The sequence below is a fragment of the Balaenoptera borealis genome, assembly GCF_965194805.1.
Source record: "Balaenoptera borealis genome assembly, chromosome: 21".
Classification (NCBI taxonomy): Eukaryota; Metazoa; Chordata; class Mammalia; order Artiodactyla; family Balaenopteridae; genus Balaenoptera; species Balaenoptera borealis.
In genome coordinates, this window is record NC_138880.1 from 19532588 (window position 1) to 19545864 (window position 13277).

Sequence of the window (13277 nt, forward strand, 5' to 3'; positions counted from 1 at the left end):
CCTTCCTGAGTCTGACTCAAGATGCCTCAGAAGCATTCTCAGAAGCTGTGCCATTAAATACGAATTATGTAATTTTGGTGATTTCACATAGAAGGTAAATGCTCTGATATTTGCACTTTAAACAGACATTGTACAATATAAAGATGAATGGTAAAAGTCATGCTAATAACAAAATTTTTAAGTTTTAGTTACTTAAAATGACATTAAATAGCAAATTTAAAACATCATGACATGTTGAGAGAGAGAGACTATGAAAGAAGGAAAAAGTTTTCTATTTTAATACCTTAGCACTTTTTCCTGCTTTGCTGGACAAAGAGCCCTGCGTTTTCATTTTGCACGAGGCTCCAAAAATTATGCAGCTGGTCCCTCCCTGGAATGTGGATATTTGGGCCAGTGTGCAGGGGTGTCTGTGGGTTTGGTGAGACATGGGATGGTAAGAAACACAGGAAGAAAAGGGTAACATTTTATGCTACTTGAAAGTGGATATTGATTTTCTCAAAACTATAATGGAGAAAATGGTTTTTGTGTTAGAAAGAAACAGAAGAGAAAAGAATGCTAAGATGGTAAGTGTGCTGCTTATGATACCCGAGGTATATGGCAACAGCGTAGCATTAAGGCCTAGGAGAACTTGATGTCTAGAGAGCAGTTTACGATGAACTGTCTGAACTGACCACCTGAGTATCAACAATATGACTTAGGGACTCTACTTAACAAAATTCCAAGTAGGTTCACTTTTTTAAAAAATGTACAAAGTTAAGCTATAACTCCAGCAGACTGTAAATTTATAAAGAATAAATCATAGCAAGATAGTATAACATGTTTAAATTTCACATGAGGCAGAAGGTATTTTGATAAAAACAGGGGTTTAAAGGACACACAGAACATACCCTAACTGTGGGTTTGCGCTGTGGGCTATGGGCAAATGACTGTAATAGATAACCTAACCTTGGGACAAATTAAAGGAAGGAAATGAACGACATCTGGGGAAAAAAAAAGTAAGAACTAGCAAATAACAAAGTCACCTTCTGCTGCTTTAATGTACCCAATGCTGGAAAGAATACTGGTCACCTTAATAATAAGTAGGCAAATCATCATCTTCAAACACAGAAGAAAAGGGTAAGGAACAGTTCTTTAAAAGACATAGCAATGGTTCTCACAACTGGTACTTCGGTAATTACTGTTGTCACACAGTGTCTTGCTAGAGAGGCATTTTCATTCAAGATGAATATGTGGTTGATTAGCACTTTTCAAAAAGCAATTGTCTGAGGTTCTCTGTACTTGATATCCTAGTACCATTTTCTCATTAAGGTGATTCATGAAATTTTTCAATGAGGTTCCTATGGTATTTTTAAAAATCGATTTGGTTTCACCCTTTCAACTAAATGAGTCAGTGTATCATTCAGACAGATGTGGACTTGCATAATTATAAAGTTAAATGATCTTTGCATAGCATTGAGAAGATGAGCAAAGACTAAAAGCAGAATTCAAGATGACATAACTATATCAAAAAGGATATATTAGAAAATATGCATAAACTGGCGAAATGCATTTAGCCCACCCATTCAGAACAGCATGCTGAAGCAAGGGCTCTTGAGTCAGCCTTCCCGAGTTCAGATCCTGGCTTTGTCACTCCCTACCTTTGTAGTTAAGCAAGGTTCTTACTACACTTTCCACACCTCAGCTTTTTCGTATGTAAAATGAGGTAACAGAGCAGCTGAGTCTTAGGGTGGCTGGGAGAATTAAAGGGGAAACTGCTTGTAGAGTACTGACTTTAGCAAACACACAATCAATGTTAGTTATTATTCCTAAAATAATAGGCCTATTCATTTAGAATTGCTTATTTGTAATCATGTTCATAAACTTGACCTTGAAGATTAACACAAAGGTAAAAATTCATGGGCTACTGAAAAATATAAAGTGGTACTTATTATTAAAGTGGACTAAAAATAGTGAAAAGAAAATATCTTTTTAAAATCTCTTCTGGTAGATATGGCTAAGCACTTTAACCCTATCCTGTACACGGTTCTTACTTTAGCTGTCACCATCTTCATCTACTAAATTCTCTTGGTTTCTGGGCACCTACTTAACTTTAATGAGTATTTTATGCTGTGCGTGTGAAATATATAGTCCATGTACCTAGGACTATTTCTGTCTACTAGTTTTTCTTGTTTCCAAAAACAGAAAAGAGGAATGCCTACAGCTAAAACAAAACATTCTCTCTCTGTCTGCTCCTTCTGCTGATACTTCAGCATTCCAGATTATATATTCGCATAATTTGGATTTTCCGACTCTTAGTTTTCAAAAAAACAAGTCAAAACTAAAATACATTGCTTTTTATAGCAGAAAATAACTTCCATTGCTCAAAGCTAATTTAGAATAAAATCCGGTCAACCCGAAAAACATATAGATATATATATATATGTATGTGTGTATACATGTACATGCATGTATATGTGTGTATACATGTACATGTGTGTATACATGTACGTGTGTGTATATGTATGTGTACATGTACACGTATGTATACATGTATGTATGTGTATGTATACATGTATATGTATGTATGTATTTAAATTTGGCTGCAGATCCCTTGTCACTCATATTCCCACACAAACATCTTTTTAATTTTTTTAATGTAATATTTTCCTTTAAGAAGTGGGAACAAAGCTTTATTCTTGTTGAAAAGCCTTGCTCAATCCTGTGCTTAGCATAGGACCTGGGATCTGGTGAATAACCAATACAAGTCTGTTGAAAGAATAAGTGGGTCAATCTATGAATAAATGAATAAACAAAGTAAGGCCTATCAAGCCTGAAAAGCAAATATAGTCTTTGCCTGACTTTTACTTTACTCCTTAACATATTTCCTAAACTGTGTCTCTGCCTTCCAATATTAAAATTAATAAATACAATCGCTCACATACTTGAGAGTTTCCTAGTAAAACACACATCCCAACAACTACAGTGCTTCAGCCTCAATGAAATGAATTTGCCTTCTGTGATAGTAAATGCTGACAGTAGCTAACATATATTCCTCATATATATTATGCATATAAAATGCTTAGTACAGTATACACATATACATATGCTCTATACATATAGTTTCTCTTTATATGCTGGACACAAGGCTAAGCATTTCTTATACATAATCTCATTAATATCCTCAACAATCCTATGAGGTAGTAGATACTAATATATTTCCCAGTTTATATCTGAGGCTTAAAGAAGTTAAGTAATTCCCTTAAAATCAAATAGCCATTAAGTATCAAACCAGGAGTCAGACCCACGTTTGCCTAATTCCTGAGTCAATCTCTTAACTACTGTGATGAATTCATTACCATGATACAAGAACACTGGGAAGTGGACAGAGGTGACTTCTAATTCCTAGAAGAGGTACTAGTGACAGGCTATGGTTTGCTGAGAAATTAAGGCTTCTGAGCAGACTGGAGAGAGGTTGTGGTCAACTAGGCGTGGGGGATAGATGGAATATTAGACAGAAAACTGGGCGGAGGGGAGGCTGAGGTACTGGCCTCTATCTAGGGTCATATAATTTATCATCCAAACCAGGACACTTTTGAAAGTGAAAGAGGGCTCCTGCATAATTACACCAGGATAGCACCACGAATTGGACTATCCTGGTAAACTAGGACAACAGTCACCTTCCGCATGTCCCTCTCTTACTAACTTTTTCTCTTTTATTCCTTCTTTCTTCTTTCCTCTCTTCTTTCCCCTCTCCTTTCTCTTCCTCTTTGTTCTCCCCATGTCTCTCACCAACTCGTTCCATGCAGCTTAAGTGGCAATAATTTGCCATGATTATCAGGAATTGGTATGCTCACTAAATCCCTCATATTTGAACTTATTTAGACAAATGCTACAAAGCAACATTTTCTTTGCTACTATATTAGTTGTGGCTGCATAACAAATCTACCCCAAAATGAAGTGGTCTAAGAAAACATTTATTAACTCACACAATTTCTGAGAGTCAGGAATTCAGGAGCACCTTAGCTGGGTGATTCTGGCTCAGGGTCCCTCATGATGACCAATCAAGCTGACAGCTAGGACTGTAGTCATCTGAAGACATGGCCGGAACTGAGGGATGGACTTCCAAGCAAGCTGACTCACGTGGCTCTTGGCTGGAGGACTCTGTTCCTTGCCACCTGGGCCAACCCACAGGGGTGCTCATGACACGACAGCTCACTTCCCCCGGAACAAATGATCCAAGATAGAGGAGAGAGGCACAGTGCACCATTTTATGACCTAGTTTCTAAAGTTTCCCTCTCTCGGTTCTGCTATATTCTATTTATTAAAAATTAGTCATTAAATCCAACCACACTCACAAGAAGAGGAATTGGACTCTGCCTCTTGAAGGGAGGAATATCAAAGAATTTGAGGAGACATTTAAAACCACCACAGTCCATCCTCTGGCCACAAATTATTTACATTCTTCCCACCTGCAAAATATACTCACCACTCCCAAGGTCCACAAGGTCTAATGCATTAGCTCCAACTCCAGAATCTAAATCAGTTCCTGATATGGATGAAGCTCCTTGGGTATAGTCCTAAAGTACAGGTCCCTGAGTACAGTTCCTTTCAACCTGAAAATGTGTGAACGAACAAGACCAGTTACCTGCTCCCCCTGCCATACACACACACACACACACACACACACACACACACACACACACAAAACCAATATACAATATATTGTACAATGGTGGAACAGAGATAGCAAAGCCGTTATAGGCATTCTTCTTTAAAAGGCAGGAAACTGGAGGAATGAAGGAGTCAATGGTTGATAGCATTTCTGGAAGTATGTTAAAATGCTGGAAGATCTTGATAAAGATTTAGTATTACTCCTGCCTGGGAATAATTCTCCATGGCTCTTAGATCTATTCTCTGGGCTCTTGGTTCTGCCACCTTAGTCATCCTTCCTTTTCCATAAAAGGTAGCACGTGTTTGCAGCTGTGTGATTTCCTTAGTCATTTCCCACTTGTAGAAGTCTGGAATCCCAAAGGCCTCTTTTTATTATGTACTGCCTCTGTCCCTGGTAGTCCGAGCTGGCTCTATTTCTATGAAGATAATTCTCTTTAAAACTTTGTGGCTCTCCTATGTATCTTATTGGGGTTCTCTCCATTAGACAAATGCCACAGTAACAGATCTCTTTGAGATCAGACCTTCTTTACGTTGGATATCTGCTGAGACACAGAAGACTTGCCCAGAGCTAGACTATCCACTTCCAAGAAGACTCACTCTCATGGCTGTTGACTGGAGGCTTGTGTCCCTTGGTACAGGGCCCTTCCATAGGGCTGCTTGTGACATAGCAGAGCGAGTGATCTGAAAGAGAGAGGAGAAAGTCACAGTGTCTTTTTTACCTAGTTGTTTTTTTTTTAAATAAATTTATTTATTTTTGGCTGTGTTGGGTCTTCGTTGCTGCGCGTGGGCTTTCTCTAGTTGCGGCGAGCAGGGGCTACTCTTTGTTGTGGTGCGTGGGCTTCTCATTGCAGTGGCTTCTCGTTGCAGAGCACGGGCTCTGGGTGCATGGGCTTCAGTAGTTGTGGCACGCGGGCTTAGTTGCTCTGCGGCATGTGGGATCTTCCTGGACCAGGGCTCGAACCCATATCCCCTGCCTTGGCAGGCAAATTCTTAACCACTGCGCCACCAGGGAAGTCCCTTTACCTAGTTTTTGAAGTTATCCACCATCAATCCTGCTTTATTCTATTCATTAGACATAAGTCACTAAGTCCAGTCCACACTCAAGGGGAGGAGAATTAACCTCCACTTCTTGAAATGAGGAGTTATCAAAGAATTTGTAGACATTTTTAAAAAATCACTACAACTGCATAACTTTTTCAAACTTTAACTCTTTAATTTTATCTCTGGGACTGTATCCAAAGAAAACAATAAAATATAAGGGAATGCTATGTGAACCAAGCTATTTACATTATGTTATACCAATGAAAAATTAAAAAACACAACTAAATATCCAGCAATAGAGGAATGGTTTGATGAGTTACAGTACTTCTACAGAATAGAATATTGTACAACTATTTAAAGTTATTCTGAAACCTGTATAGTAACATGAAAAACGTCTGTGATGAAATCTTTATGAGAGAACAGAAAATTGTACATTGAAAAAATATGCACAAAAAAGAGACCAGATAGAAACATACCAAGATAACAACAATGGTGAAATCATGGGAGGTTTATTTTTCTCTGTTTTCAAATTTTCTGTTATGTAGCTGTTTCCAAAATTTTTTTATGAATTGTCCTGTAATGTATAATTCTATTATGATTTTTTTATTTTAAAAGAGAATTAAAGATAATACTGACTTTATAAATAAGGATTCAGTAGGCATTTATGTATTTTTTTTCCTGTGTAGCAAAAAATAGACTGTGCTCAGATTTATAGATAGACTTGTGAGGGGTTATATTACTGACGGAAGAGGTAGGGAAGAGGTGACACACTCGAAAGTGGTAATTAATTGAGAAGAATTTAATTAAAGGAGACAGAGTATGGTTGAACACCCTAGGGAGTTAGGTACTCACCCTGCTTTGGCTTGAAGAGGCAAAGGGAAAGAGTGTCTGTAGCTCACAGAAGCTGTGATCTTCAGTGATCAGCCTCAGGGAGGTGAAACAAACAACCCTATGTTATTCTCTGACTCTCTAGATCACTTGTTCACCTCCCACTGATTGAACCAACCAGAATCCAGAGTGGAAAGAGTCTTCCAATAAAAGGTGAGCCTCCCATAACACAAAGAAGGGTAGAAAATGGATCTGGAAGAGCAAATGGAAATATCTAGCACATGGGGATTATTTAAAAATAGCTGGGTGGTGCTCTGATGAGAAGATTCCAAAGCTCTTACATACAATTTATACCTTTATACTAAAAATGTATATCGACAATGTTTGAGGAATATACATGTTGGCATCAAACTGTTTACATAAAGATGTCCAGATATCACACTAGTTATGGACATTTACACTTTTAGACACAAACACACTGCCTGCATTTTAGATCATGGCAATTCAAACTGATTCTTGCATCTGTTCATACATATCTTATACCAGGTTTTATATTAGTATAGACAGATGTACACAAACCAGAAGGACATTTTCAATGATACACCAGTGACCCTCCTGATAAATTTATTCCCATTCAAGGAAGAGATGTAGAAGTGGACATTTCCTTTAGCTGGACCATGAATTTCACCAAGGCAAGCCCCTTATTGGGTTGGGTTTAATTTGGTTTGGTTTTTGCTCACCATGCAACCATCACCTATCATAAATGTTAACAGGAAGTCAACAAAATTTATTCAATGGATGAATGAATGGATTTATTAAAGACTTTATCTTTTAAAGCCACTAGTGATATTTAAGGAGACTCAATAGATCTATGATTTTTAAATTTTATAAATATATTGGAAACTTTAGCTGTTTTCTAATGATTATAGTTATAACTGACCTTTCTATAGAAAAAATTAATTAGTACTTTTAGCCAAACTAGATATTTTATTCCAGTGTTGGAGGCAGTATAAGTCATTGCAGTGCTCTCTATTTAACAAATAATGGAACACTGATGCTTTTAACGTTAAAGTCACTGGAATTTGCATTCAAGTATGTATACTCATATTCCTGCTAGTTAAAGAGTAGTTATAAATTTCTATAGGTAACTATCTTTACCACTGTGGAAGTTTCATTATCACATCGTGTATAAAGTCCAATTTACCTCTTACATCCATTCAAAATATTTTAAACCTGCATAATTTCTGCATTATTATTAAATTAACATACTTTCCAACAATTCACAAGGTAACTATTCCAAGCTGTCAAATCTTTTCCACTTCTTGGGAATTAAAACTGTTATCGTTACTATTTTAAGGAGTTCAAGGGAAAGCTTAAAAGAATGAAAATTTATTACCCAAACCCATTATTTGGTTTAAAGCATAAAATCCAAAACCTCTAATCATTTGGATTTTGAACCTTCAACCACTATATAGAGTGTTTGAAAAACAAAAAACCCATGTTGTCTCATATTCCAGATATAAAGGTTACTGATATTCCACTGCCAATCTAGCATTTCATAGCATGACCCATTATCAAAAAGACTGAAATATAAGCAAATGGAGAAAGGTTTTAGCAACCAGTGAAACAGTCCAAAGAAATTCAGAATCAACAGTGTTCGAGTATCACTTGAAAATAATTGTAGACTCAAAGACTCTGAGGTATAAGACATAGCTTACACTGAATACATTCTAGCTGATGGAAGAATCCCTGATAATCAAAAAATTTTTTTCTACTACAAATCTGAAGCCAACATACTTTTTCATTAAATGTCATCATTAAATATTTATTCTGCATTTTCCCTGCTCTTTTTAAAGGCCTGAGAAAACCCTGGTAAGATTTTTTTTTTTTCCCTTCTACAGTAACAAATTGCAATGTGAGCTTGATCTCTAAGTTACATTTAAAGTCTTTGACAACACTTGGAAATACTTATTAATATTAAACATTGTATATATTTTTTCTCTTCCTTTCTTTCTTTCTTTTTTTTTTTTTTTTTTGCAGGACAAAAGAGTGTCTTGAACCAGAGCCAGTGTGAGTTTCTACAAACCACTGGGCAAGACATAGTAATTCCACCTCCTCCCACATCTGCCATACAGAAAATCCAGCATGACTAATCTGGCCTACAGCTTGACAGAAACAGAGCTGAATATAAGCAATTATTCTTCCGGTCCCCCAGTGATTATCTGCTCAACCAACAGAACAGAAAGTGTCCTGACGGCCACTGGATGAAGACAGACGACCCTGTGCTCAGAGGCTGGAGTTATCCCAGAATAAGGCTGTATCAAGCACGACTGGATGAAAAGCTAAACCCAAGATTTAGCTTTATGGATAGGAATTTGAGTGAAGTATTGTAATATGTATCTCCCTGCATATCCTTTGCAAGTAATTATTTGTATATAAACCTCAGGTTGAAGAATCTATAGTGTGACCTCTTGTCCCTTTAGTATGACTCTTTAGATTCTTGTCTTCAAAGGAAGAAAGCTCCTAATACTATTAACCTAAAAGTGTCTTTAACTTCCTATTACCTCTCATGTTTTTTTTTGTTTGTTTCTGTAAAACAGTAGAGATCTAATTAGAGAGGCAATTTTTTTGTTTCTTGCGATTATAAATATAGAGCTTGCCTCATGAATATTCAGACAAGATTAGTCAGCTCTGTCCAACGGAACCTTCTGTGATGACGGAAATGTTCTAGATTTTCACTGTCCAGTACGGTAGCCACTAGCCACATGTGGCTCTGAGCACTTGAAATGGGCTGCTGCAACTAAGGAAATGGAATTATTTTATTTTACTTTAATTAATTTTAATTTAAATTTGAAAAGCCATACGTGGCTAGTGGTACTTACTGGACAGTGCAGGTCTGCAGAGCGCAATTTGAAGGCACCAAGTTGGCTCCTCTGTCCCCAAATTCCTGTATCCCTATTTCTCATAATGCCTCGGTCTCCATGACCCTTTAAGAAATGGGATGCTGGGCTTCCCTGGTGGCGCAGTGGTTGAGAATCTGCCTGCCAATGCAGGGGACACGGATTCGAGCCCTGGTCTGGGAGGATCCCACATGCCATGGAGCGACTAGGCCCGTGAGCCACAATTGCTGAGCCTGTGCGTCTGGAGCCTGTGCTCCACAACAAGAGAGGCCACGATAGTGAGAGGCCCGCGCACCGCGATGAAGAGTGGCCCCCACTTGCCGCAACTAGAGAAAGCCCTCGCACAGAAACGAAGACCCAACACAGCCATAAATAAATAAATAAATAAATAAATAAAATTTTAAAGAAATGGGATGCTGAATGAAATTAAAATTCTGTTCCAGTCAAAGTTCTTTGTTGCAAACACAAGTCAATGCCAGTGGACTTACACAAAAAATGTCTTTGCCAGTATGTATACACCCCACAGAATCAACCGGAAGCCTGGAGAATCGAGCTTGAGCTGACACAGAGGAAGCTGATGCCTGGCCAAGGGCCTGCCACTGAGAACAGTCTCCTAGGATGCCATTGCTGGCCTTGACATTGCTGGACGCTCGCCACCACACTGCAGGATTCTGCTGCCCTTGGTCACTCTCTGCTGGCCATTGAACTCTCCACCCCACAGTGGCCACTTCTCATCATCTTTAATTGAACTTTTGCCGTTTGTGTCACCACTTAAAGATCCTGTCAGTCCATGGAGAGGAAATATCTGCTCACCTTTCAGGTTCATAGATTCTGCTTTCTCCCCACGTAGGGGCAAGGGACGGGGGGGTCGGTGTAGGCAAAAGCACTCATTTAAATGAAAAGTTCCAATTTTATTTCTAAAGAGATTAACCTTCGTGCAAACTGTAAAGAAGTGGAAGCAGAAACAGAGCAATTTGCATTCTTTTCAATTTTCTGAATATGGTTTTTATTCGTCATTAGCCACTAAATTATAGCATAAAATTGTATAAATATAATTATTATTAGTTATAAGTATATATAATTGGTCATGAAGTTATAATTCATAATTTATAATGGGCTTGGTTAAACTAGTGGCTGATTCTATCGAAATCTCTACAGAAAGATGTCAGGAGAGCTGCACCGCTTGGTGTGCGCCTGCCGCCTAGTGGCAAGATGCTATTAACACTACCACAGAGATCCCACAGGGCTTGAAAGGCAAGGTTTGCCAGAGTTTTTCCCACTTTACTGTTTTCCTAACGTTTTAACCCAATCCACCAGATAATCCTTAGGACTTTGAAATTCTCTTCCATTATATTCCATTCCATTCCACGCCAGGTTGACTGCAAACTATAAATCTCTGAGAACCAAAGTGTATCTTAGCAGCACTTTGAACCACATTCCCTAAACCAAGTTCACTAAGACTGCTTTTATGTTACTTGTGTCCAGAAACGATGCGTGGATTGGGCATACTATTAAGGTCCCACAGAGAATATCTTGGCCACTATTACGAAAATGCAAATTAACACTGGAGTCCTTGATGTCATGTACTTCTGACTTCTAAAGGGATTTTTTTCCCCCCCGAAAGAGTGATAAGCTTAGTTTAAGAAAACAATGAAAGAGGATCTATCGGTATTTTTTTCAGACCGCTCTAAGGTGGTATGGCTGAAAAGACGAGATGAAGTTGCGATAGGCAGCATGAATGGAGGTCCAGGCTCCCCAGAGACAGGCTGGGTCCAGGGGCTCCCTGGGCTTGGTTCAGGCTATTCTTGATTCATACTATGAAAGGCAATAAGTAAACATTTTTAACCTGGATCTGGAAGTAGGAGGAAGATTTGGAGTATTAACCGGGATGGCAAGACAGATTTGAGGTTTGGGGACTGAAGAATCTGGGGACTATTTCAAAGCAGATCTTGACTGGAGAAGAGAAAGATCGTTTCCTATGTGGGGGTTAGGGTATGATGATAGGGGTTTTGAAAAGTGAATGACTTCCATAAAACTGCTGAGTGGGTGGAGCATGGAGGCAGAGGTCTGGTAAGGGCGGAGCTACGGTTCTCAGGGACTGAGCGGGCCAGGTCAGGGGGACTCGCTCTTCTTCTCAGATGCTCCCCTGCCCTGATGCTTGCCTGGCCATCCCCTTCTTCTTTGCCTTTGTGTTACCCTCTCCCTCCTTTGCAATGACTGACTCGTTTTTTTCATAAACAGCTGTAGCAGTTTTATCAAAATTATTACATGGAGTTCATAATATGACTTACTGGGTATCTAAAATTGGTGAGTTGAACCTTCTGTACTTCTCTCTTAAGAGTAAGTCTCCAGTGAAGTTTCTTCTTAACGGTTGATGACCTTCAAATTGTTTTCTTGTTGATGCACAGCTTTAAATAAAGCCAACAACAACAACAACAAAAGGCTCTTTAGTCCTAAAAATTAAAGTTACCTTTCCACTCTCATCAGAGCCTAATATCTAGAGATTGGCTACTCTCCAAAGAGCTTACATTTGTGCATGCATGCTCATGCCTGTCTAATTAGAGCCTAGGCAGAGCTAAATCCTATCATCACGTGGCTTTAGAGACAATCATTCCTGAGCTAGACTTTTTTTTTTAGGTAAGAGTGATACCCTTGGAGAACTCAGTAATAGTAGCACTCTTAAAATGACTCAAAATAGGTTGCGATTATTCCACAAATATTTATTATAAATATGAACAATAACATGTTAGATACGTAATAAAAATGTAGCCTCGGGGCTTCCCTGGTGGCGCAGTGGTAGAGAATCCGCCTGCCAATGCAGGGGACATGGGTTCAAGCCCTGTTCCGGGAAGATCCCACATGCCGCGGAGCAACTAAGCCCATGCGCCACAACTACTGAGCTACTGAGCCTGCACTCTAGAGCCCGCAAGCCACAACTACTGAGCCCCCATGCCGCAACTACTGAAGCCCACGCGCCTAGAGCCCGTGCTCCGCAACAAGAGAAGCCACCTCAATGAGAAGCCTGAGCACCGCAGCAAAGAGTAGCCCCCGCTCACCGCAACCAGAGAAAAGCCTGCGTGCAGCAACGAAGACCCAATGCAGCCAAAAATAAAATAAAAGTTTTTAAAAAAGCATCTTAAAAAAAAAAAAAAAGTAGCCTCCTTCAAAGGTGTTACACCTGCATATTCTTCCAAAAGGGTAAAAGATGTGAAAACTGTCGAATGTTCTCCATTTCTGATCTCAAGACCCTGTAAGACTGTTTGCAGAGAAGCAGCACAGGGCGCTATAGCATCTAATATCTAAAGAGGCACACTCTGCGCTTTCTTCCACTGTTTCCAGTATGGGAAAATTGATTCCTTACTTTTCATTCCTTAGAATTCTTCAGTGACCTTCAACACTCATTTTCTCATTTTGTGGAGGTATCTCAGTCCTGGTACGAAGTTTTGTTTCTTGTTTTTAGAGTCTTCGGACTGGGAGCATAAATTTGATATCCATGGGAAAAGCTGAGGATTCCAAGGAAGTTATGTTCTTATATTAACCTACCCTATAGGATATCCATAAAGGGTATAAGGCGTTATACCAATATACAGTGATTCACTGGGATAGAAATGATCTCAGAAAGATAATCGCAAAGACATGAGCTTAAATTTCTTTATGCAAATCAGTATTTTTTTAAAAAAATTATTTATTTTTGGCTGTGTTGGGTCTTCGTTTCTGTGCGAGGGCTTTCTTTAGTTGTGGCAAGTGGGGGCCACTCTTCATGGCGGTGCGCGGGGCTCTCACTATCGCGGCCTCTCTTGTTGGGAGCACAGGCTCCAGACGCACAGGCTCAGTAGTTGTGGCTCACGGGCCTAGAGG

At 39.0% G+C, this 13277-nt stretch overlaps 1 protein-coding gene and 1 long non-coding RNA gene across 5 annotated transcripts in view; one reads left to right on the plus strand and one right to left on the minus strand.

Moving 5' to 3' along the window:
• Positions 1–9829, plus strand: part of MICU3 (mitochondrial calcium uptake family member 3) — a 130106-nt gene extending 120277 nt beyond the window's left edge. The window contains exons 16-18 of one of the 3 annotated variants that reach the window (XR_014239032.1): positions 1–94; positions 6665–6732; positions 8560–9829. The gene's annotated coding sequence lies outside the window, so the exon portion shown is untranslated. Of the gene's footprint in view, positions 95–6664 lie in introns of all 3 variants that reach the window. The other 2 variants (XR_014239031.1, XR_014239033.1) reach the window with 2 other exon arrangements.
• Positions 2529–6658, minus strand: LOC309619572. 2 transcript variants are annotated; one of them, XR_014239036.1, is made up of 4 exons: positions 6544–6658; positions 5248–5331; positions 4466–4592; positions 2529–4154 (listed from the first exon to the last, which is right to left on the minus strand). It is a non-coding gene; the product is annotated as an uncharacterized lncRNA (long non-coding RNA). The 2 variants fall into 2 exon arrangements; XR_014239037.1 differs by having other exon boundaries at positions 2529–4592.
• Positions 9830–13277: the final 3448 nt, after the last annotated feature.